The 25,183-nt window shown below is 42.0% G+C and overlaps 1 protein-coding gene, 1 long non-coding RNA gene and 1 other non-coding gene across 9 annotated transcripts in view; 2 read left to right on the top strand and 1 right to left on the bottom strand.

The window, feature by feature from the left end:
* ELMO1 (engulfment and cell motility 1) overlaps positions 1–25,183 on the bottom strand; it is a 569,594-nt gene that overhangs the window by 535,139 nt on the left and 9,272 nt on the right. The window lies entirely within an intron of this gene.
* On the top strand, positions 1,589–23,624 carry LOC116557211. The gene is made up of 3 exons (XR_004271416.1): positions 1,589–1,677; positions 5,592–5,598; positions 23,613–23,624. It is a non-coding gene; the product is annotated as an uncharacterized LOC116557211 (long non-coding RNA).
* On the top strand, positions 6,316–6,453 carry LOC116557634. The gene has a single exon (XR_004271616.1). It is a non-coding gene; the product is annotated as a small nucleolar RNA SNORA51 (small nucleolar RNA).

Below are 25,183 nucleotides of genomic sequence, written 5' to 3'. Positions count from 1 at the left end.
TAGGCTCGAGATTCTTAACACTTGCTCTGTCTGAAATCCCCCTCTTCTCCCTTCCCCTTGCACACAAGACTTTACTAATCTCTCCAGGAATCTTTCCTTCCCTCTTCCGAAGCCCACGGCCCTTTTTCTGAGCCTAGCTTTCCCCTTGGTCCTTTGTATTGTGGTTATTTGTGTGCCTATCTCATCTCCCTGACCAGATTGAAAGACCAGGAAGGCTGCATTTCTAAAAGGAAGTTTTGTTCAACTTCGAAACCACACAAAATACCTTGCACACAGAGGGCATTTGGTTGATTTACTGACCCAAAGAGGAAAATATCAGTTGGTGCAACGTGGCAAGCAGGACAATCACCACGTGAACCAAGTTGTCTGAAGATATTTTTCACTTCCGAGAAGAAATCCCCTTAGCCAGAAATGAGCAACCATGTAACACGCAAAGTATGCCCTTAGCTTTCTTTTTCTTGCTGTCTAAAGTTCCAGCCTGTCATTCCAGAAAACATCCTTTGGCACCTTTTTTGGAGGGGGGGAGGAGACAGAGTCTTGCTCTGTCACCCAGGCTGGAGTGCAGTGACATGATCTTGGCTCACTGCAATATCTGCCTCCTGGGTTCAAGCGATTCTTGTGCCTCAGCCTCCAGAGTAGGGAGTATTACAGCCACGCGCCACCATGTCTGGCTAATTTTTGTATTTGAGTAGAGACAGGGTTTCGCCATGTTGCCTAGTCTGGTCTGGAACTCCAGGTCTCAAGTGATCTGCCCTCCTCAGCCTCCCAGAGTGTTAGGATTACAGATGTGAGCCACCACACCAGGCCTCTTCAGTATGCGGAGAACTGAAGAAAACTGTGAAGTAGCAAAGTGAAAAAGTATATGACAGAAGTCCATTTACCTCCACTTTAATATCAAAATAATGATATTTAAACATCATTTAATATCAAAATAATATTAAGTATCAATAAGAACCATATAGCAAAGAACCATTATAGAATTCATTTGAATGACTCATTCCATTCATTTTCCACTAAGAAAATGAGAAAACATTCTTTGATGTTAGCAGCCAACATCAGTATCTTATCAGGTCTGTGAAATTGGTAATGGGAAACTGAAATATGCTACACAGTGCCTCTTAGTATCCTAGCCGGAAAATCTTTCTATGCTTAGGGACAACTATGGAAATATTCACCAAAAATATCTGAGGTGGGAAACTTTTACACATTACATGTAGACTATTAACACCTACAAGGGGGAGAAGAGAGAGGATGGATAAATTCATTAATTTAAATTACACATATCCAGGTCACTGGCTGTGGTGGATATTTCTTGGGGCACACATACACCAAGTCGCTCTTCTTAAAAATTACCCAATGTTTGTTCTGGCATTCTCTGATTGCCACCCTGCTGGGGAGTTGGGGGAATCTGCCCTGTGGCCAGCTCCAAAGTCCAATCTTGTTTGGCAGAGACAGGAAAAAAAGGAAAACCTAAATGACCTAGAGAGTGGCTAAATCAATCGAATTCTATAGCACACCATACCTCTGATCTTTTCAATTATGTAAGCTTTTATTGTTTAAACCAGTCGGCATTCAATTTTCTGTTCCTTACCATCCAGGTCATCCTACCTGCTGCACTGGAAAAATCTACCACACATCCCTGGGTGCATTACAATGAACCTTTCCCTGTGGGAATAAGTAAATAAGTAAACGCTGGTTGGAAACATTGCAAAAACACTAATACTCCTTTCTTGTTTCTCCTGTAAACTGCAGTGCTTATAGCACGTATTTAAAAACTTGAGAACTACCTGAAGCCAAACAAGCTCTTTAACTTTTAAGCCAGTTATCTAAGTTGATTTGACCTTGGTATTACTAATTACACAAAACCACATAATATCCTACTTTCTAACATACATGCTTTGGGGCCACAGTATTTATCTTCATGGTAAGTCAGCTGATTCTTGGTTATCTGCATACAAAGCCTGTTATTTTATTTTATTTTATTTTATTTATTTTGAGATGAAGTCTCCCTCTCTCACCCAGGCTGGAGGGCCGTGGCACAATCTCAGCTCACTGCAACCTCCACCTCCCAGGTTCAAGCAATCCTCCTGCCTCAGCCTCCTGAGTAGCTGGGATTACAGGCATGTGCTACCATGCCTGGCTAATTTTTGTATTTTTAATAGAGATGGGGTTTCACCATGTTGGTCAGGCTGGTCTCAAACTCCTGATCTCGTGATCTGCCCGCTTTGGCCTCCCAAAGTGCTGGGATTACAAGCGTGAACCACTGTGCCCAGACTCAAAGCCTGTTAATTTTTAAATCCACACTAATTTCTCTTGCAATATGGAGCCCTGTTGGGATATCTCCCATTGCTTTTAGCTACTGCCTGAGCAAATTAGCATGCATGTACTCCTGAACAAAAGAGATTGTGCAAAGCGAATCTGTGGCCCCAAAAGTTCTGTTACGTGAAAATACAGAAGTCTTTGGAATCACTGAAAAGTTCTGGGCTATATGTGCGTTTCTGTCCTCAAATGCAAAGATGTTCCTATATATTCAATATCAAGAATGTAGGGCTTCAGAGCATAGTTCCAGAGTCAGAGACTATGTGAGTTCAGCGCTTGGCTCCCCGACTTGTAAATGTGTCCACGTGGCAAGTTTATTTTCCCAGTCTCAGGTCCTGATTATAAAATGTGAGCTATGATAGATGGGACGCAAAGTCTAATGTGGACATAAAAATAAAATGATTGTAACAATAATTCATCTAAAGCAGGCAGCACAGGGCCTGGCACATAATATGTACAAAAGATGTTCCTTGTTGTGATTGAAATACCTGCAATTGATGCTGAAAAGGAAAATAATGCATGAAAAAAGTGTATCTTCCCAAAGATACATCAAGGCTTCAGGGAAAATAAACATGAATTAAAGTAATAATAACTTTCAATATAAAATGAGTGAATCCAACTTAAAGTTAAACATTAATTCTTGATTATTTGCTTTGGGAAGAGGAAAGAACAGAGTACATTAAAAATAAATAATACCCCAACAACTCATAAACCCAATAACTACAGCACAGCTTCAACATGTCTTAGAACAAAATTCCCAAAACGTCAAGAGACCTATATACAAATTAAGTTAAAAAAAGATTCCAAAATGAAATCTACGGTTCTCATAACCAGCATTTCAGATTATTGGTGTCATTTAATGAGCATACAAATTCAAAATTGTGTTTTTGGATTTGCAGCTGACCTGTCATAGAAATACATGAACTAACTAGAGATAATTCCTTTATTGGGCTTCCATCTAAAGCTAAGCTTTACTTAGGCTTTCAAATTGTTGCGCTTACTTCCAAAATCAGATATGCCACCAAAACTGTCCACTTTTGTCAACTGCTAGGAAAACTGACAATACGAAGTTCACAAAGATAAAGCAGGGAAAAAAACAGCAGTTTGACTTGAAGTCCACTCTCAGGTTTTAATTTTATGGAAAATATTATATACACATGTATTTTCCAAAGTTACAGAATATGGTTTAGAATCTCAGGAATCCTATTCTCATTGAATAATTAAACTAGGAGTATAAGAAGTTTCACACCATGACAATGCCACTGTTACAACTTAACTGAACCCCAGAAAGGACCCATGGCTACCTCACTCAGAGGAGCAGGCTTGTCCATGCACACACACAGACCATGATATGAATGGTGTCCCTGGAACTAGGCAGTGCATAATCTACATTTCTTAGACCTCCACCCTAAAAGGAGGGCCATATTTGCTTAGAACAGCCCAAGGCCTACATTCTCTGGAATTTTCCCGGGAGAGCTACTTTGCATTTATTTACAATTTGAAAGCCTAAGTAAAGCTTAGCTCTAGATAGAAGCCCAATGAAGAAAGTATCTCTAGTTAGTTCATTTATTTCTGTTATAGGTCAGCTGCAAAGAGTAGCTTAAGAGAATTTAATCAAGCAAATACTTGGAGCAAAATTAGTGCTGACAACAACCTTGTAAGCAAAACTTGTGTGTGCAGGTGAGTCAGAATGTGTTTTGTGGCACTGAAAGAGTTAACCACCTGTCCTATCAACAGTGTTTACTTTTGTGTGTGGCTCATTCACTTCCTCAATTTCTCCAAGAACTAGCTTATGAAATCAAAAGACTGCAAGCTAGGAGCCATAAAAGCTAAACCCCTATGGAGCACTTTCTATGAGCAGGATACTCTGCCAAGCATGGTTTCATTCAATTCTCTCAACAATCCTAGAAGAAGGCACCACTTTACAGCCAGGAAAATAGGCACAGAAGTTTTGCCGGTGGTCACACCGCTGAAGAGGGGATAGAAAGACTGGACCAGAGGCAGCTGTTATGCGTTGAAAGATGTCCTCAGAGAAAGACATGCTGAAGTCCTATCCTGCTGTGAATGTGACCTTATTTGGAAATAGTGTCTCTGGAGATATAATCAAATTAAAACAAGGTCATTTGGGCAGGTGCTAACCCCCTAGGACTGGTGTCTTTATAAAAAGAGGAAGATGTCATGCAAAGACAGACACACAAGGAGAAGGCGGCCATCTGAAGGTGGAGGCACAGCTTGGAGTGACGCTGTACAAGCCAAGGACTGCCTGGGGCCACCAGCAGCTGGAAGAGGCAAGGAAAGATCCTTCCTTGGAAACTTCAGGCCAACTCCTTGATTTTGGACTGCTAACTTCCAGAACTGTGAGAGAACAAAAAATCTGCATGGTTGTAAGCCACCCAGTTCATCGTGAGATGTTAAAGCAACCCCAGGAAAACGCAGCATTGCAGGCTCGCCCCAGCCACTCTTTCCTGCCTCTGTTTTCTTTCCACTTGCCCGGACCTATCTGCTAAGAGACAGAAACTAAAACTTTCATCCCACGTTCCTTTTCTGGACTTGAGATTGCTTACGGGTAGAAAGTGCAGCACATTTTGAACTGTCTTTAACAGTGGGTTTTTTAAAATTGATTTTCACATTAGAGCATTCTACCCCTAAGCATTTTCTAGATCAGTTCAGGCATCTCCGCTCCCCGCACCTCCAGCTGACGGCAGCCTGCAGCACCACAGTACTCCAAGCAGTTAGCAACTTCAAAACATCGTCTTTTCAAAGTGCAGTATCTGGTGGCCTGACCCGGTACATTGCAATAAGGTAGGGCCCGTAGGGAGATTCCAGAATCTGGAATTGGATCTGCCCAGGCCCTAAGGGTCAGCAAGGCCTCCGGCAAGGAGAGAGAGCTTGAGGAGCTGCAAGAAAGTGTGCTGCACCAATGGAACTCTGTATCTAGTGAATAGCAACGCGGTGCATACGTCAGAGTCAGCTCAGGTAACCTGGCCAGCATCTGCCAGTCAGATGCTGACCTGCAGGAGTCTCAGGCAGGGCCAAGTGTGGAGATGAATAGTCCAGAAGCACACAGGTGCAGACAGGCAGAATCAAAGAAGTCATCGTGAAGGTACTATAAGGGGGTGTCTGTCACCAGGTTAAGCATAGGAGGCAAACTGCAGCTTCTCCAGTAAACGGGCAGTGAAGCAGGAGGCGGATGGTAAGAGTCAAGTCCCCAGCCCTCAGGGTGCTGCAGAAGCTAGGATTTGGGTGCTTGCAACAAGACTAAGCAGGTACAGAACACGAGTTGAGGGAAGAAGAGCACCCAGCATGACTGGGATCTCTCCAGTGTTGAGTCCCAGGGTCCTAGAGACTCCCCCAACAACCCCACCCTTACCCCTCAGGGCTGAGCCTTCAGAGGAGCATGCAGGCAGGGAGAAGAGACAGCTGCTCGGGAAGTAGGCGGGCTCTGACCCAATGTGGACTTCTAAATGCCTTAGCTGAAATGCAGGAAGCATTTTCTGGTAGAACAATGCTAGATTTCCAAGCTTGGAGAAAACCCAAAATAATACTCTTTGTATTTATAATTAAAAATATTTGTATTTAAATTTGTAATTTGTAATTAAAAATCTAAACAGAAAACTATGCTAATTGAGAAGAGATTAGTATGTTTTACCTTTGTTAGAGTACTTAGTGAACAGCAGGATTAATTAGGGGAACAGGAGGAAGAAGATGGAGATGCTATCTGGAAATGTCAATATATTCATGGGTTGTTTGTAGTTGGATGGGTTTGTTTTTTTTTTTTAATCTCCTTTCCATTAAAAATGTATGCTTTTTTTTTTCTTTGTTGTTCTCTCAGGGTTGTGGTAAAATTAGATATGATAATGTGTGATAGCACTTTGGAAACAGTAAAATGTGAGGGCAAATGAAAACTGCAATATTGCCATTTACATGAAGGGGTCAGAACTATCATTATTTAAATAATTGTGTACAATTTGCTAGATGCAGCAAAGTATACAATGAGGCCTCCTGGTGCTTACCAAGGCTGTCTTCTTATACTGACTGAAGCAGAGAAAGAGGAAGCGGAGTAAACCTATACCATGTGCACCGCAGCCCAGGTCCTGTGTGTGCCTGGTCTGTATTGTAAATGCAGGGAAATGAAGTTGAAGACGAAAGTCCTATAAAGATGAATAAAGTCTGGTCACATGTGTATCATCCAGAGGCAACCAGTGATAACATTTTCATATCATTTATTTCAGTCTATTTTAGTTTACTTATTTTTACATAACTGAGTTCACACTATTTCACATCATACTGTTTTCACTTACATGCATTTTTCCTTGCACAAAACATCTTATCATCATTTGTAATTGCTGTAATATTCCATTGCACGGAAATAGAATTCAACCATTCATCTGTCAGTGGAGAATGAGAATGTTTTCATGATGGATAGATACCTAATACAAATCACTGGGGGCTCTCAGAGGCTGAGAGGTAAGACCCCCTGAGTCAATGCACAGGACGAGTCCTGTGCTCTCCTCACTGAGAGCCAAACTGCCTCCCAGCAAGGGTACAGCGCTGTGTGCTCCAAGGGCGATGTGAGAATAGCTGCCCTGGCACACTTCAGCAGCACAAAGTGCTCCATGGGGGCACCTAGCAAAGATAGTTTTATTAGGTTGTAAGAAGGGGAAAAAAACATTTATATTTGGACATTAGGAACAGAGATATATTACCATGAAGCTAAGAGACCTTAATCTTCAGAGACTTTCACTTGACTGAGCCCTGCCCATTCTCATTCTAAATAAACATTCACTTTTGCACTTAATTTTGTGTGATTTTCATAAAGTAGGCCCTGCCTAACCTGGATCCATCACTGTCTAGGAAGAACATACGAGGCTGTGTTCAATAAACCATTGACACTTTCCATAAGCACAGGGCTAAAATACATTGCCTGGCCTTCCCTGCATATGCCACAGCTGGGATTAGGTTCTGGCTAAAGGAAAGTGGCATGCTGGCTAGACGGTGATGCCCTGGGTAACTCCACTGACCATTTTGTTAGAGTACTTGGTGACAGCAGAATTAATTAGGGGAATTAGGACAATGAATTTTGAAGTGATCAAAAACTACACTCTTATTGCATTGTCACTGATATTTGGGAGTCATTTATAACACTTTTAGCATTAACTGCAGTGACTAAAGCAAAGCCTTCCAAAACTTAGCCACATATGACCTGTCCATCCTGCTGGCTGTTTTCAGATGCCTGTATCACAACTGCCTTACTAATTTGGCATCTTTCATTCTTACTTCCAACCCAAGCAAGCAAACTGATTTTTACCAGGTATGCACATTTGGATCTGATGTCCTCAGACTTCATTGCTGGAAACCTGCTTCTGCCACGCAGTATGCAAAAGTGAAGCCCAGAACCCTAAGCCACATCTTCCTCTTAAAAGCACACTCTGAGCAGCACAGGCTGAGCTCTTCCTAACGAGGAGATGGAGCAAGTGGCAGAGTTAAACAGTTTCCACCAAACACTTTAGAATCCTGAGTTTCTGCAAAGGAGCACAGATGTTCATATCTCTGACAACAGCCAGAAGCCTCTGCCAGCACATCAGCCCATTTCAAGAGAAAAATAGACACAAATACTAAGTAGATGCCAAGTTTCCTCTCAAATAGCTTTTCCCCATTTTCTTATTTCATCCAGCTTGACGTTCTTTCGACCTTGCCCACCACATATTTTCTGATCTCCTAGTGCTCACCCATTTTGCAGTGATCAGACAGAAGGCCTCAAAATTGCTTGCACCCTTCAGAAATACATTCTGCTCTATTTCCAACGACTGCTTCAAGCACCTTATCAAAATATCACAAGTTCCTTTGGGCCACAATTAATGCTCTCACCCCAGATGCTATAAATCTTTCCCTGTGAGGATAGTCCTCATGATATCAAAGCTAAGAACAGTCAAGGCTGGAGATTCTCAACTATAATCAAAACTTCTAAATGCCAGGCTGTTTTGAAGCCAGCACATCAATTCATTCCTGGATTCTTAGGGGCTGAATATGCAGCAAAAGGATGAAGCTGCAAAAGGCAGGGTGGAAAATTAAAGGGGTTATCAAAACAAAATTGCAATGGATTTCTGAATATTCTTCCAACAGACAGGGATAAAAACAGCCATGCATTATACACTTCAGCCGAAGAGGGCTGGCCAGAAGGGCTAACCATTTTCAGTAGCCAAAGCTAGCCTCTCCGCTTGGAGTTTACAATACAGTGGGACGTAACTAAAAGGAGCTGGAGTCAAAAGTGAAGGGCAGTGGTGTTCTGACCTGAGCAGGACCAGGAAGCCAACCTATCCTCCCAAAATGTAGACAAGGGTTGCCTCTGTCCCCATACAAAAGATGACCTTTGTAAGAATGCAGTTCCCAAGCCAATGGCATTGTGCAACTGAGATATTTGTGGTCTCGTCTGACTGGTTAGCTCTAATGCCTAGAACATCTGGCTAACAAGATTAAAGCCTATCCCAGGATAAGAAAATTAGCTTTCCTCTATTTTAACACCATGGATTCATCCTTATCCCAATTTGAAACAACTACACAAAGCAGGCAAACAATATTTATTGATTACCCATTATATGCATAGCATCGAGGAATAAATTCAATGGGGAAATGAGCCTGCATTATTCATCAAAGTCTTTTCCAGCCCTGGAAGCATCTTATTTCTGTAATAAGTTTACAGAAAGAATTTACATTTCTCTGGCCAAGAGGTTGGAGTTATTGGCTTAATTCATCAGCCTTCCCACCACCCCCCAAAAAAATCTGTGCTTTGCTTTGGCCTAAGGGACCTGGTACAAGTCACAACACATCAGCAACATTAATAGAGAAGCTTGTGTGGTTTTCCTGCTTCTCTTAGAGGATTCAGCTGTTCGCAGGAACATACAAGGCTTTAAGGGAATTTTGTTTAGTCATGAAGCAAATGGCTTTCGTAATTTTAAATGTTTCAATGGATGGATTTTAAAACACTTAAACAGGTCTACAAGTAGACAGATGAAACAGGCAACACCTGCCTTCCTATTTAGAAAAGAAAAGGTTTTAAAATTCATTTACTGACTGTGTAAACTCCAAAATGTTTTCTAATAATGATGCACTACAAGGCTTATTTGGAAATTTAAAACTCAGACAAGCATGATGCCACACTAAATGAAGTCTGAAGATACCACCAAAGAGCATTTCAGACTCTCTGGGCTTCATGGAAATCATTTAGATATTTTTCTACCTATAGTTCATAATAAAAACTACCATTTCTTGGCCACATCCCATGAGCCAAGCCTGTTAAGTCTGCACAGCAAAGTCTAGAGGTCTGTATTGTTACCCCCATTTTACAGATGGGGAATTGAGATTCAAAAGCATTACGTAACTTGTTTACATTTTCATATCTGGTAAACCAAGAAAATGGGATTCAGGCCCCACGCCTTCAGGCTCCAGATGCCATGTTCTTATTGAGGCACCAATGTCTTCTGTGTTACAGGTTATCTCCCCAAAATATATAAGGAAAAACACGGCACCATTTCCCTTCAGTAACATATGTCATAATTTCATCAGACACTCCTCTTACAACCTACAGTAAACTACACATATGATTAAGGCTGTGTCTCTTTACCTAATGTCTAAAGGTACTTCTGAGGCTAAATAAAACCCACAGTTGGCCAGGTGCAGTGGCTCACATGCACAATCCCAGCACTTTGGGAGGCCGAGGCGGGCGGATCACCTGAGGTCAGGAGTTTGAGACCAGCCTGGCCAACATGGTAAAACCCCAACTCTATTAAAAATACGAAAATTAGCTGGGTGCAGTGGCAGATGCCATAATCCCAGCTACCCAGGAGGCTGAGGCCAGATAATCACTTGAACCCGGGGAGGCAGAGGTTGCAGCGAACCCAGATCCTGCCACCACACTCCAGCCTGGATGACAAAGACAGACACAGTTTTCTACTGTGAGTTTCATTTTTGAAACATCGATTCCTATTTTTTTAATATATGCATTTGTTTGTCCCTTTTCTACCAACTGTTTATTTCACTCTACATGGCTTTATGGATCACACCAAAATCAATTTCTTTTCAGGAAAATACTGCTTGGGAAAACTTAGGTTTCCACAAGAAACCTAGCAAAGAATTTGACAGATAGTGTCCGATTCATTACTCTTTCTCTTTTTTAAAAAAAAAATTCCCCTCTACCAGAGAAGCTGCATTTCTAATCACTAAAATACCCATCTCTGAAAGTGATGATACCCATCCCTTAAACTAAATGATCTGCTCTGGATGAAGAGTGTGTGAGTACTTGCTGGGGGCTACCTTGGATACTCATACTTGGACCTCATGTGTAGGGGTTCCCTCTAAAGCAGGGAGTCCCCTGTGGAATGTAGATCAAGGTCCAGTGGGGCACTTGCCCACTTCCCAGGACAACAAAGCAAACTAAGAGGCCAGGAGCATGTCACCAACAGATCATCATTTCCTCCAGAGCAAAATGGCCTTCGTCAGCCACAAATTCTTTCAAGAAAAAGAGAGGCAAGTGGAAAAGCCTTGTGCTTTGATCTTTGTCACCTTTGCTGCCAGGGCTGACCACCTGGGCAGCTCCAAACGTCCAGTCCAGTGGAAGTAAAAACCTCTCATACTGTACCAACATTAGCCAGTTTTCCTATGCTAGAATCATATAAGCAAGAAAGCTATCATCCTTCCGTTAGTCCTTCTCGTAATCATGGGCAAGGATTCAGTATCCCACAGTAGGCTACCTAGATCAGAAAACTGCTAGATGGATAGATTGCCCCATACCCACAGGCAGTTCCCCCTGATTCAAGCCATGAAGGACTATCTGATAAGATTCTGAGTCCCATTCCTTTTGTATCTGAACAAACCATATATACTCCTCAAGAATGTGTCAGTATTAGCAATTTGGCTAGGCCTTAGAGATTCTGGCACATTAGCAAAATGACCAAAAGCCTGGGAATCAAAATATGGTTGTGATCTGAAAATTCCAGCCAATGACGCAATGTAGCAGTGCCGAACAGCCTACCGAGACGATTTCCAAATGTTACTCATTTCACAAATAATCTGTCCTGTAATGAGTGTCCAAGGTCAATGCTGTTTGGAAATGGGTTTCTTAGCAAGGGTGACCAATATATTTACTTCAATCTGGGGACCTCTTAGAACATTTTGTTTCAAGCTTTCCAAAGAGTAACATACAGCAAAACTAATAATTATTATATTATTTTTATAATCATTATAATATTATGTTATTATATATATTTATATTAAATATTATAATCATTATTGTCATTATTTTTAACAATAATAATAATGAACCATTTTGTTGTAGAATGGGAAGGATTCCAATCCATCAACAGCTTGTTCAATGAATGTTTACTTAAGCTGCGTTATCGCTGCCCCATACCAGAAACCAGGAAAACAAAGATGAAAGATGAAAAAGGCAAGCCCTCTGCCTTAAGAAGATTCAGGAAATGCTAGGGTTTCCAGTCTTCATAGATTTATGGTTTCCTTAGTAATTCAGGATGCTCTAACAAAGCACCATAGACTGCGTGGCTTATCAACAACAGAAATTTACTTCTCATGGTTCTAGAGGCTGAAATGTGAGATCAGGGTACCAGCAGGGTCGTGTTCTGGTGAGGGCACTCTTCTGGGCTGTAGACGGCCAACTTCCCATCTGTCTCACATGGCAGAAAGAGCAGCAGAGAGCTTTCTGGGGTCCTTTTTATAAGGGCACTAATGCCAGAGGGCTCCACCCTCAGGACCTAAAACCCTCCCAAAGACCCCACTTTCAAATACCATCATATTGGGGGTGAGGATTTCAACATAAGAATTTGGAGGGGTGGGGGTGTGGGCACAAACATTCAGTCCTTTGTGATTGTTATCTAAAATTGTTTACATGTCTCCTTATATCTGTGTCTTGCCCACTGGTTCAATGCTGTACCCCCAATTCCCAGCATGTTTGGCACATGGGAGGCACTGAATATCTATCTGTTGAATGAATAAATTAATTAATGATATAAGCTCTGCCAACAGCTAGTTTGGGCTTTGGCCGAGTAATCACAAACCTCAGATGTCCCATGTGTAAAATGAGTTAAAAACGTTAGGTTAGGCCCCACATAGGTCCTTCACAGAGTATTGGTTCTGCAAAATATAATGGATTTTATTTGGAGGAAAAAGGGAACCTGTGGCTAAGTAAGTTTGAAAACCATCAATATTACAGAAGGAAGCTGATTTCTACCTGAGTCTTCTCAATCTTCAACACACTGATACACTGAGAACTTCCCAGGGGATGTCCCAGGCAGAGTTACCCCATTCCAATGAGGCTATAAAAATCATCATTTGCAAGTCTCCGGAACAAAGTTCTGGACCCTCATGCCTAGCAGTTTAGAACCAACCAAAGGATCCATTCTTCACCATCTTCTTTGATGTGAACTCGTCTCAGGGAGCTAAGATGAACAGAGGTGTGGTCCCTCCTTCCCCTCAGCTCTTTCTGGCTCTATGGCCCTGGGCAAATTACTCAACCTCTCTAAACTTAAGAGTTGTCTTTTCTCTCTCTCTCTCTCTCTCTCATTTTTCTGTTGTTCTTGTTGTTTTTATTTTACTGAGATAGAGTCTTGCTCTGTCGCCCAGGCTGGAGTGCAGTGGTGCAATCTCGGCTCACTGCAACCTCCGCCTCCTGGGCTTAAGCAATTCTCTCACCTCAGCCTCCAAAGTAGCTGGTATTACAGATGCCCACCACCACACCTGGCTAATTTTTGTGTTTTTAATAGAGACGGGTTTTCACTATGTTGGCCAGGCTTGTCTCAAACTCCTGACCTGAAGTGATCCACCCTCTTCAGCCTCCCAAAGTGCTGGGTTACAGGCGTGAGCCACCATACCCGGTCTGTATTTGCTATAAAATAAAATACAAGTAGTAATTAATTCAAAAAAGGCCTTAGTGAGAACTAAATGAGATAACATATATAAATCACTTGGTAACATTCGCAGAAGACTCTCTGTAAAGGTCAGCTATCCTTGTTATTATTCACAAACATACCAGCATTTTGTTTGGATTCCAGTCTCAAGGTCACCAACAGGTAAACTTTGGCGGGTCAGTCCCTGTCTAGCCTCAGAAGCGGCACAGGCAAAAAAAATCCAGGTTTTGGTTTACATCAGCGTTTCCCAAACTCTAGTTCTTCAAAGGCCATTTCCCAGCCCAATTGTACTCAATATTTCTCTTACTATTATTGCATGTTAGTCTCATCCTAAACAAGGAAATGTAGGAAACCACAGGTTTGATGTCTTTGTTATTCTTTTTCAAATACATATAAAATTAATTTAAAAATTATTTAAAGACTTCTTATAAACCAGCGTTATACCTAAGTCATTTTCAATGCCATACACTGAGAAACATTTACTCAGGATTTCTATCTAAGATCCTTCTACCAAAAAGATTGTTTTCTCCTGAAAACAAACAAACAAACAAACAAACAAAACACAAACTAACCTTTGCAAACACTAACCTGAACCCTCTAAGGCAATACAGTAGTTCAGACCACAAGGGGGTGTTCTTTAGAAACTAGATTCAAATCTAGCTTCTAAACTGAACGTCAGAGATCACAGTAGGTGCGGGGATGACTCTATGGCTTTCTAAAGGAAGAATGACATCAACTTACAGAATATAGCGACATCTCTGTGATATGCAATATTAGCTGAGATATGAGGAGGCATTTTTAAAGATATGTTTTCAAGCTAAGACTTTTTCAAATTATAAAACTAAAATCCACAAAAAGCCATTGCTCTCCCGCCAGGAAAAACACCTGCTGTAGAACTTTTGCAGCTCTGGATGAGAGAACCCTGTCACCTCAGCCTAGGTCAGCAGTGACCAACACTTAAAAGTGTCACAGATCACGCCAATAGGAATATCACCCTCCTTCAGAGGCCAGCAAAACCAACAACACTATGGGATGGCTAACAAACTATAAAAAATATTTTAGATTAGTCATCAATAAAATGACTCAGGATGATATTCTGCAAACATTTTATGGAGTCCAAACATTAAGCCCTTTCAAAAGTAAAAGTGAGCATAAGTGGCAGTAGATAATACAGTTATCTTTGCTTTTAACTGCAATTATTCCTAAGCCCTTTTAATAGCTGTCACTTATTCGTTTCCAGGCTATAGCAAATTATAGTAAGAGGAGAAGGGAGCTGACAGCTCATTTCTTCTGTGAATGCCATGCTCTTCCGTTTCTGCGAGGCCTGTGGGCCCTACTCTATGGCACATCCACTAACCCCAGGAAAATCCTGCTAAAAGAAGCAATAAAGACAATAGTGCTCAAGTCTGCCAGCTTGGAGGCTTTGGGTACTCCAGCAGAGTTTCCCAGGCCTCCATGCATTCTGATCAATAGGGGAGAAAAATAAGTTATCCCCATAGATACTCCAAAGGCATTTTCTCTTTTTATCTACACGAAGGATGTATGCTTGGTGTATGTGTATGCAGGTGGACATGCTGAAAGGGAACAGAGACAGCTGGTTTCATTTGAAAGGAATTAATATTGTAGGTATTATTAATATCATAAACCTCATCCTCTTAGGACGCATATCCCAGAGAAAAGAGAATTAGGTCAAAGGCACAAAACAGTCCATAAAAAATAAAATATTTTTGAAGCTAAAATAGCACCAAATTTAAAAAAAAAAAAAACAACTGAGTGATCACTTTTGGCACCTAGAAAATTGTACAGCTTGTCCCTAAATATTAAAGTAGTATGAATACAAAAATAACTTTTAAGAGGAGCTTTCAGAACTCAAGCTAATGAATCCAGTTATGTTGCTGCTTAGTGGTCTTGACCGAACAGAACATTCAACTCCAGATAGGGACTCAGCAGAACCAGCTAACCAATGTGCATATGCCCGGAGCCATCTCATCTGTGTCACCAGAGTGACAATCAGAATCCAGAACCTTGGGATGACATTTCTTTTTGTAACACTGCTTCTTTTTTAAGTCAACATGTAGCCTAAAGATCAAAACAATAAAATGAAAATGTGTTTTAGAAAGATCTCTAGGAAATATTTTCCACCATGTTTTCAGAAATGCAAAGACGTAGCAGATCAAAGAAGAGCAATACTGAAATTAATTGCTGCTCAGAAGAATATCCTTTTATTTTTTAATTAACATTCTGTCCTTAATCCAAGAGCCAGAAGAAAAACATACGATATATAGTGCTTACACACCTCTTATGGGGAAGTGTTCACCTTTCTTCCTCAGCCTTTCTCTATTTTCATCCAAATGTGTTTAAATTTAAGATGCAGTCTTGGCAGCGTGTATAGCTCAGTGATGCAAATAGTGTGGGATGGTGCCACCCAGAACTCCGTGTGTGGGAGAATAACTAGGAAATCAACTTTCCTACTCTCTGTGCAACTCTATTTCATCCAGAGGAAGATGTGGGCACATGTACTCAGGCTGTTTTTTTTTTTTTCAACTGGGCAAGGGAGGAGGTATAGAGAGGAAAAGCCAAGTAATATTTTGGAAGGATTTGCGAAATACCTGAGTTTAAACTGTCAGGATCCAACTTGCTTTCTTGCCCACTCACCTCCTTCAGTGATTCCACATCCATTCTGGGGTGCTGCAGACTAAGGGATGGAATAGTTTGCCTCTGTAACCATCATAGATGTGGTAGGAAGAGGCTGGCGCAGATCAGGCATCACAATGAGCAGTCCCAAGTACGTTGGAGTGATGTGTTTGAAACATCTCTTAAATCTTCCCTAGAGGTGCTAACAGGCGGGGAAAAGGGCTGATCTTCAGTTTCACCACTCTCCCATCTGGTCAGCTCTGAACATCGCCTGTTGGGCATATTCTACATACCAGGTAGTGGGCAGAGCACAGAGGATGCACAGATGCCTGGCTACAGTGCCATCACTATGTTCAGGTCCTCTCAGGCCAGCAGGGGAGATGGGAGAGTGAACGAACTGATGCGTTTTGTTTTTGTTTTTCTTTCTTGCACAGAGGCATGAAGTAATCCTCTATGGAGGGCTGCTCAGTTAGAGGCCAAGAAGGCTTTCTGAAAGAGACATTTAAAACGGCAGTAGGATGTGAAGGACAAGGAATGGAACCAGAGGGAAGAGGAACCTAGAAGGCCATCAGGGGATCCCTAAGGGGGCTTCAGACTACAATTACCTGGTGCAGGGAGTCTTGTACAGAGATTTTAGGAACTTAATACAGAATCAGAATTCTGGTGATGAGATCCCAAACTCTAGTTTTTGCAAGCTGCTGAGATGATTCTGAATGCAGCTGACTGACCTACAGATTTGTGTTGGGGATCCATTGGTCACATCCAGCACCCTCCCTCCACATTTATAGCTGAGAAAAATGAGGCATTGAAGGAGCGCACAGATGATAGTCAGGGTCAGCCCCAAGAATAGGTCCCCGGCCTCTTGATTCCCGATTCAATGTCTGGACCACCAGTCCCTGAAGAGTGCTACCAGGAGCATCATCATGCCTTTGGCCAACAGGACACATGTCTCCTCTGCCATCCCTACCTGGGTTTCTGCCTGCATGAGAATATCAGCCACGCATTTACAGCTGTGTCCATCACCACTTCATTCTCCCCTGCAGAGGCAAGGCAGGGGAGGATGGCAAAGGCAAAGGCACTGCATATGTATCATCATTTCCTGGCCTCAAGTGCTCAAAGAATGAATTAATGAATGAGGTCCACAAATAGGGCTCACAAAAGACATTCCTCAGAAGCTATGGTATGTACAAAAGAGGTCACCTCTCCCAGACAGACCTTATTTTCTCTGAACAGACAAAAAATAACCAACATACATAAATCAAACTGCGGTACTGAAAAACACAGCAAACTTGAAATTTAAGTCTTAATGCAAAAGGACAGAAAATGTTGTGAAATTTTTTTGCAGACATAACCTGTTCAAATGAAATGAGATTTTTTTCTGCAAAAGCTGAAATCAAGCATGTGTTTCAGATTGTCAGCAAACTTGAAGGGTACAGGAAGCCAGACAGGAACAGTGTGCTCTGTGAGCTCACTGGTGACTCCTAATTCCACCTCTTTCAAGCAGTGATGGCCTCTGGCCACAGAATTTTGAAGGAGAGGTTCAAAACTCATATATCCTTTCACATCTATTGCATGCCGGCTGAGGCCAAAGAACTGCTGTTCGTTGATTACATTTTTTCATTTTATTTTGGCAACCACACACTGGCATCATTTCCATCTATACAAGAGGAAACAGAAGCTTTGAGAACTCAATAAATTTCCTTCAAGTCACAGGGCAAGTGGGTGGTGAGTAATTTCAACCTGGATCTATGCAGGTCTGGATCCCACAAGGCAGCTCAGGGAAGCGTCTAAGGGAACAAATGGGACCAGGCCTTGCAACAGGCACAAAGCCTGATCAAGCACTTTCTAGTGTGCCATAATTACCATTTTAATGGACAACAAGGTCAACACAGCAATCAGAATAGTCCAACGTGGCCAGGCACAGTGACTCATGTCAGGAATCCCAGTGCTTTGGGAGGCCAAAGCAGGAGGCTTTGAGGCTAGGAGTTTGAGACCAGCCTGGGCAATATAGCAAGACTCTATCTCTACAGAAAATAAAAATACTAGCTTGGCATGGTGATGCATGGCTACAGTCCTAGTTCCTCAGGAGGCTGAGGTGAGAGCATGGCCTGAGTCCAGGAGTTCAAGGCTATAGTGAGTTATGATTATGCCACTGCGCTCCAGCGTGGGTGACAGAGCAAGACCCTGTCTCTCTAAAACAAAATTTAATTATAAAAAGAATAGTCTAACTTGCACAGGACTTTACTGTTGGCTGGTTGATCACAGTGTTTCTAAAAGTGGGAATAGATGAGAAGCCTACTAAATTTCTACTTGATGCATGTGAATGGAAAAGTTCTAGGCCAAGTAAGCAAAAGTCTAACCTGAATCATAAAAACAGAGTCATGGTCCCTTAACCAATACTCAGACTTGAGAGCCAGTGAGTGTGCACTGGCTCAGCTAGAATGAAAGAAAGGCCGGGTCCCTTTGAAGAAGGACCCTGGCACACTGCCAAAAGTGTATTCTGTTCATCATTTTCCCAGCCTTCCCCAAGAAGACCTATGTACAATCTCTTACCAGGGTAACTGTGTACTGGGGGAAAAAAAAATAATCAGACGTTTTGGGAACTAATGGACAGTGGCTCTGAACTAACACTAACTCCAGGATGCTCAAAACACCACTGTGGCCTCAGTCAGCACGGACTGATGAAGGCTGGGTGATGGATGAAGTTTTAGTTCAGGTCCACTTCAAGGTGGTCCCACTGAGTCCCAAACCCCATCCTATGGCCATTTCTTGAGTTCTGGAATGCATAATTGGAATAGGTATGCTCAGCAACTGCCAGGTTCTCCACACTGGGGAAGCAAAGAGTTGTTTGCTTATCGTACTGAAGGAGAAAGGGGATGTGAAAAGGTCTGAGAATGCAGTTCCAAAGGCCCCAATATGCTCCATTTCCAGAGTGAACTCAGAACACTTGAGTTGGGGGTTTACCATGTGTGTGCTACTTGGCTTATAAGAAATGGGTTCAGCTCTGCATTTGAAAGTCAGGATAAATTGTTCCAGCAATGAAGAGCCAAGACACTATCAAGTTTCAATTGCTAGCTGAAACCCCTGATAGCTGCTAGAAAAATAATATGCAATTATAGCCTAGAAACATAAATTATCAAGGCCACGGTGCTCTCAGAATGTAATAAATGAAATGTGGGTAACCACACATGTGGTAAAAATTCCCAGCCCCCAGTGTGTATCACAGATGCTGGTCACCCACAGTCGCTGCAGAGGAAGGAAGAAGAAACAGACTCTTCAAATTCAACACTGGCTGAACTGTGGATGAAGGGAAGAAAGGCCAAGAAATGACTTCTCTGTTCTTTCCAGTTATGGTCTTCTAATGTCTATGCCCTGTAGGCTCTTGGATGACTAGGAGAGAATTATAAGTAGACAAGCAAGGAAGGAATACTTCTGCAAAGAGTAATGCAATGACAAAATGTTAGTTTCTTCTTCTGTAATGTTTATTATATCTAGAGTGGATTTGGGCACAATGGAATGACACTAAGGCAGTAACTGTTGCCTCCTAGTGTTAGGGCATTGCACAGCCGTGTGTCTCCCCTGCACCCAGAGGCTCCTCAATCAGTGACCTTGGGTCTTTGGCAAAATTGGGGACAGCATGAGTTACATGCCAGGCATCCCTGAATAGAGTGTCCCCGGGGCCCTTACTCAAAGATGAAGAAACCATTTTAAAGGACTGTGAAAAGGACACAATGCTCACATACATGGAAAATACTGCTTCTGTCTACAGACATTTACTGAGTACTTCTTACGGACTCAGCCTGGGAACACCCGCTATGAGCCCTCCAGGCTACTCAGGGAAAAGGACATGAAATAGTGTGAAACAGCACAATCAATGCCAGCACAGGGAAGCACTTCATGTGTCCAAGGAGCAAATGCCAGCAAGTCACGGAAGGTTCCCAGAGAAAGTGACCATCCACACATATCATGCAGTCCAGGAGGAGATGCTGGTCCAGGCACTTCGCTCACAAAGGAAGCCAAAGGCCTCTCTTTCCCAGCCCACCAAACTGCCGGACACCTCTCACATGACTTCTCTTTTGCTTGGTGTTTCCCCTTAATATTCATTTCAACCTGATTTCACCTGACTAGAAATTCTGGGCTCTTACACTCACTTGCTAGGGAAGAACCATGAGCCCACCTTAGCCCTCCCTGCTGGCCTCTGAGCAGTATTTGAAGACGGGCACCAGGGAGCAGGGTGCCTCAAGGAAAGCTCCCCCAAAATGAATTCTCTGTATGTCCCCGAGTCTTTGTGACTCTGAAAACAATTCCCTATTTTGGCAGTCATGAACTAGTCTCTCCCCTGTACAACCCTGCCTCCTGCTGCAGGGGGCAAAATAAGCAAAATCCACAGAGGGGCTTCTCATCTCCCTCCTCATCAGGCCAGGCTAACCCACCCCCTCAGAACCCCTGCCTGGCCCTGAACCTCATCTGGGACTTATGGAACAAGATTTTTATTAAACAGCGACAAAGATGAAAGTAAAATGTCAGAGACACACAGAGTGAGCCACAGATTGAGAAAACAGCTGCATGTGAAAGGATTAGAAATAAATGAAAAAAAGAACTCAAAGGATTTCGAATCCATTTTGGGTGCACTAGAATAAAATCCCCAGTATTGGAAGAACAGGTCTAGGTTCAAACATGGGTGATAAGGAGGTTCCAGCCTCTTCTGACTGCCTGATTAGGTGGTACCTTGAGGTTTATAATTTCTTTTTACTTACCACTTTCTAGGACCATGCTTCTTGAAAGAAGAGAAAAGTGATGTCTGGGACCACACGCACTTGCATCACCTGAGAGGCTGCTAAAAATGCCATTTCCTGGGTCCCCAGTGATTCTTAAGCATTCTGAAGTCTGAAAACCACAGAACTAGGTACTTCATCATTCCTAAGTGGTTGCATTACCCAAGCTAAATCACTCGTTTAAATTGCTGTTTAAAATTTAAAGAAGACACTAGTGGCTAAATTGATCTTTTAGAAATGGTTACATTCTAACAGGAGTGATTGTACGATCACATTGTGACCAATTTTAAATGATGTAAAATTTACACATTGAAGCCAGGAGGATATTTTCAAAGCATAAATCTGATCATGTCACCCCCTTGGGTAAAACACTTCGGTGACTTCCCTTTGCCCTTTTGATAAAAGCTCAGACCCATGATCCCAATCAGTCCTCCTCTCCAGTCTAATCCATGGCTGGATTGCTCCCAGCCTCCGGCACTCTGCTCCTCAGTTCCTGCAACATCCAAGGTCAGCCTTTTACGCAGCCTCCACCTGCTAGTTGTCTGTACCCAGTAAAATTCTTTCACCCTTCTCCCAGACCTCCCTGACTACATTAATCTGCCTGTTGTAGGCCCCCCAGCGTCAGTAACTTCCCCCCTCAACAGCCCTTAGCATAGTTTAAACATTCATTTGTGTGATCCTGTGATCATGTACATTTCTTCCACTAGTATATAAGCAGCCCAGCCCATGAAATCAACAGGTCTATTTTTTTCTTGCAAAGAGGTTCACCATTGTTTATGTATCACCTAGTATGCCACATGGTACACAGCAGGTGCTCAATAAATATTTGTGAATGAACAAATGAATATTTCCAGTTGGAACAAATGCTGAGGTGTTCACAACTAATGGATCATAACCAGTTACAGATTTCTTTGTTTCTTCTCTACTCCCACTGCTTCACTTGACCAGCCTTGAAAAAGAAAAAGAAGAAAAATAAAGACTACGTCCAAATCAAATGCTGGAACAAATTCAGACACACAGTAGCAATTAAGAATTTAAAAAACACTCTGATCCCTTTCCTGAAAGTTAAAGGCAGCAGTCTCTCCCCAGTCAAGGACTAAAGTCCCATGACGGTTTCCCTTCCCCTGCATGTGATCTGATACTCTTTTGTACATATCACTTACAATGGACGGGCCAAACTATTCCTAATACAACTTCTGGATTTTGAAACGATGAAATTCAACATGAAAACTGCTATCATCCCATTTCTCTGGGCCTTATTTTGATCTAGTCATGAAAAATTGTCTTAAAGATATATGTTGAGATAAAAACAAATCTGAGAATTTTCACAACTTCTTGTATTTTCAGACACCGTCATATGCCTGTCTTACCATTCCCAGGTCCAGACGCCGAGTCTCAGACTGTTTCATTGCACACTTGCACATGGTAGAATTGTTAGCAATGCATTTGAAAAGATTCAACGTGGCCCTAAGCAAGTTGACGATAATTATATGACAACGCTTACAACTGTGGAAGGATGTCTCACTAGGTACATAAAGGAATCTTTATTACACACTCTTCTCTCTACCATCCTCAGGCATGGGCCACAGCTGGGGTAATGGTTTGCCACCCCAATGGCACTCTTTACATGCTCCTGAGCCATCTTTCATCAAGTAGCTCAGCTCAACACAGTGATCCAGTGTAACAGGTTCAACTGAGGCAAAAGTGATACAACTTGGCAGCAGGAGTGTGTACCATATGGCATGCTGCAGAAGACAGGGTGTGATTTTGAGTCTATGTGCGTTGGGCAGCCAGCTTCCCTGACAGCTGAATTCCCTCACCTGTAAAATGGGTAAAAAGCTAAATGCGTACATGTTTGAAATCATTTTTAAGCTGCTAGATATTTTGGTATGAGCATAACTCTCCAGTGATTTACTGTAAATCTGTATTTCGCTATCTAAGTCTTCTTACAGGCCTTTAAACATATATTTACCATTGGATTCTATTTCAATGTACACACCAATACTGATCTATAGAAAAGAGGCATGGCTACACAATGGAAACTCCAGCTGTTGAATAACCCATGTTTACCACTCTCCTAGGTAAAAGAAAGTGACCAGAAATTTTTCACAGTGAAGACTGTATATCTGTCAGATTCGATGAAGATTTGCATAAAGCCTTTTGATAAGTGATTTTCATAACTATAGTAATGGAAGTCAAGGTGGAAATGAAAACGATATCAGTTTCAAAGCACTAATTTAGAGAAGTAGTTTCTGTTTGGCACATGGCTCTCTCACACCCATACTTCTGTCCAGGGCATTTTAGTGTCTAGATTCAAGTTTCTCTCTTTTCAACCCACGCCTTAAAAGCCGTTACTAAGTCCTGTTTAAGGGGTACACGAGCCACTGCTTAATGAGCTGGTGTGCCCCCAAGCTACTTGCTTACATGAGTGGAAACGGAAGCAGGTGGCTTCTACTTAGGTGGCCATAAAATGAACTGTCCAACCCAGGGCACTTTGAAAGTGAAAGCTGGTATAATTAAATGTGCTGGGACAATGGAGCCACACTGGGTCTGTACACTTGGGACTATAGATATCCTTCTTTTATTTTTCTATTGTTATCCTCAGGATAATTTCTAATCTAGTCGACAGCCTGATCATCTGGCTCAGATTAGAGAAGAAAATTTAACACTTTACAACCACCCACCTGCCAATGAACATTTCAACAATCCCCTGCTTGGTGGAAGGTTCCAATGATTCAAAAAGCATTAATGAACCCACTGAGCCTCTTTTATGAGGTACATAATCATATGAAACCCCATTCAACTGAATGAAATTCCTGCCAATTGCTCCTCCACTGTTACTCCAATGACATGGGGTTTCTCACAGGGCCCCTCAGCACACTTGGACAAATGCAAACACCCCCAAAAGCTGGAATCAAGAAAAGGGAAAGAGCCCCACTGGAACCACTTCCATTCTCTCCCCACAAAGTAAAATAAACAATACAATAAAACAGTAAAATCCCAGGTTAGTTCAAATTGAACTGGGGATATATATCTATTTAGAAGAACTTTCATCTGAGGACCCTAAATTGCTAACTTGATTCATTATGTCAATTATTTTAATTCACAGTCAATCATAACTCTTCCCAGTCTGTATTTGAACAGTTGATACTTCTCCTGTATTGGTTTAAGTTTCCTTTTTAATTGACAAAGAGTAATCATTGATATCTTATGACTGGATGTATTGATACATGTATACCTATGGAATGATCAAATCAGGCTAATTAACATATCCATCACTTACAATATTTAGCCTTCCTTTGTGTTGGGAACATTTAAAATCCCCCTCTTTTGCTATTTTGAAATATACAATATATAATTATGAACTATTGCCACCATGCTGTGTAATAACCTCACCAGAACTTATTCCTCCTCTCTGACTGAAACTTTCTATCGGGACTTCGACCAACATCTCCTCTTTCCCTGCCAACCCCACTTGTCCTCTTGTTTTCTTGAAGAAAAGACATATAAAGCAAATTAATTCTAGTCAAGAGTTTAGGAGGAGTAACCTAGGTCACTTGGAGAAAATTAAATACAAAATGCATGTCTTTATATTATTTTAGCAAACTATTTTAATAAAGGACCTGAATAGAAACTACTGAATCAGTGACAGTAACATCAGTAATAATAGCAAATCCAACCCAGTGCTTTCAGGGTACTCTAGGTTACAATCATGATTGCATGTAATCATCACTGTGACTCCAAGAGGTAGGCACTTATATTACCTACATTTAAAAGATGTGAAAACTGAGCCCAAGGAAGATCACTAACTTACCTGAAGTCACCCCGCTGTTGTACTCAACAGGAGATCTAAACCCTCAATTAACAAGTATGTACTTGACAAGCATGTACTTTAAACCTCTGAAGACTCCTTCTCCTTTTTCCCAAATCCAATCAGTTAGCAAATCATTTAATTTTGTCATCAATATCTACAGGCAGACACAGTGAGTGCAGGCCTCCCCTCCTTTCTCTCTGCTCAGACTCTGGCTGGCACCTGCTGGGAGGCTCAGGCTAGAAAGTGGGGGCTGGGCAACCTGTCTCCGGGTTGCACTGGCACAGCAAGCACACTGCTTTGTTTATTTATTCATCTGACCAAGACCATGTGTTTATTTGGGCAGACCTAGCAGAAGCTCCCATCTTTCCTCAGTCCCTCCCTCCAGCTATACCATCTAATCTATCCTCCAGGTCGCTCTGACTGAAATCTCACTGTGGCTTTTCCTTGCCTAAAAGCCTTTGGCTTTCCTTTCTGCTCAATCCAAATACCCAGCTCCTGGGATTCCTGACATAAAGCCCTTTCCAGACTTTCCTCCACCATTATGATTGCTCTATTCTCTAGATGCATCATATTCTTTCAATACACAGCTTTCCAGATCTTTCTGAAAAGTTACTTCATTTGTGAATACCTACCTCTGTGAGCTGCAATCAGGGTAAACATACCTTTAGCATACTGTTATGACTGTCTCCTAACAGATCTGCCTCGGTTACAGCCCTCTCTACCCT

Source organism: Sapajus apella, unplaced genomic scaffold, assembly GCF_009761245.1.
Source record: "Sapajus apella isolate SASKATOON/1434 unplaced genomic scaffold, GSC_monkey_1.0 scaffold19, whole genome shotgun sequence".
NCBI classification, from domain to species: domain Eukaryota; kingdom Metazoa; phylum Chordata; class Mammalia; order Primates; family Cebidae; genus Sapajus; species Sapajus apella.
Note: the sequence above shows the minus strand (reverse complement) of the source record. Positions and strands in the feature narration are given on the sequence as shown.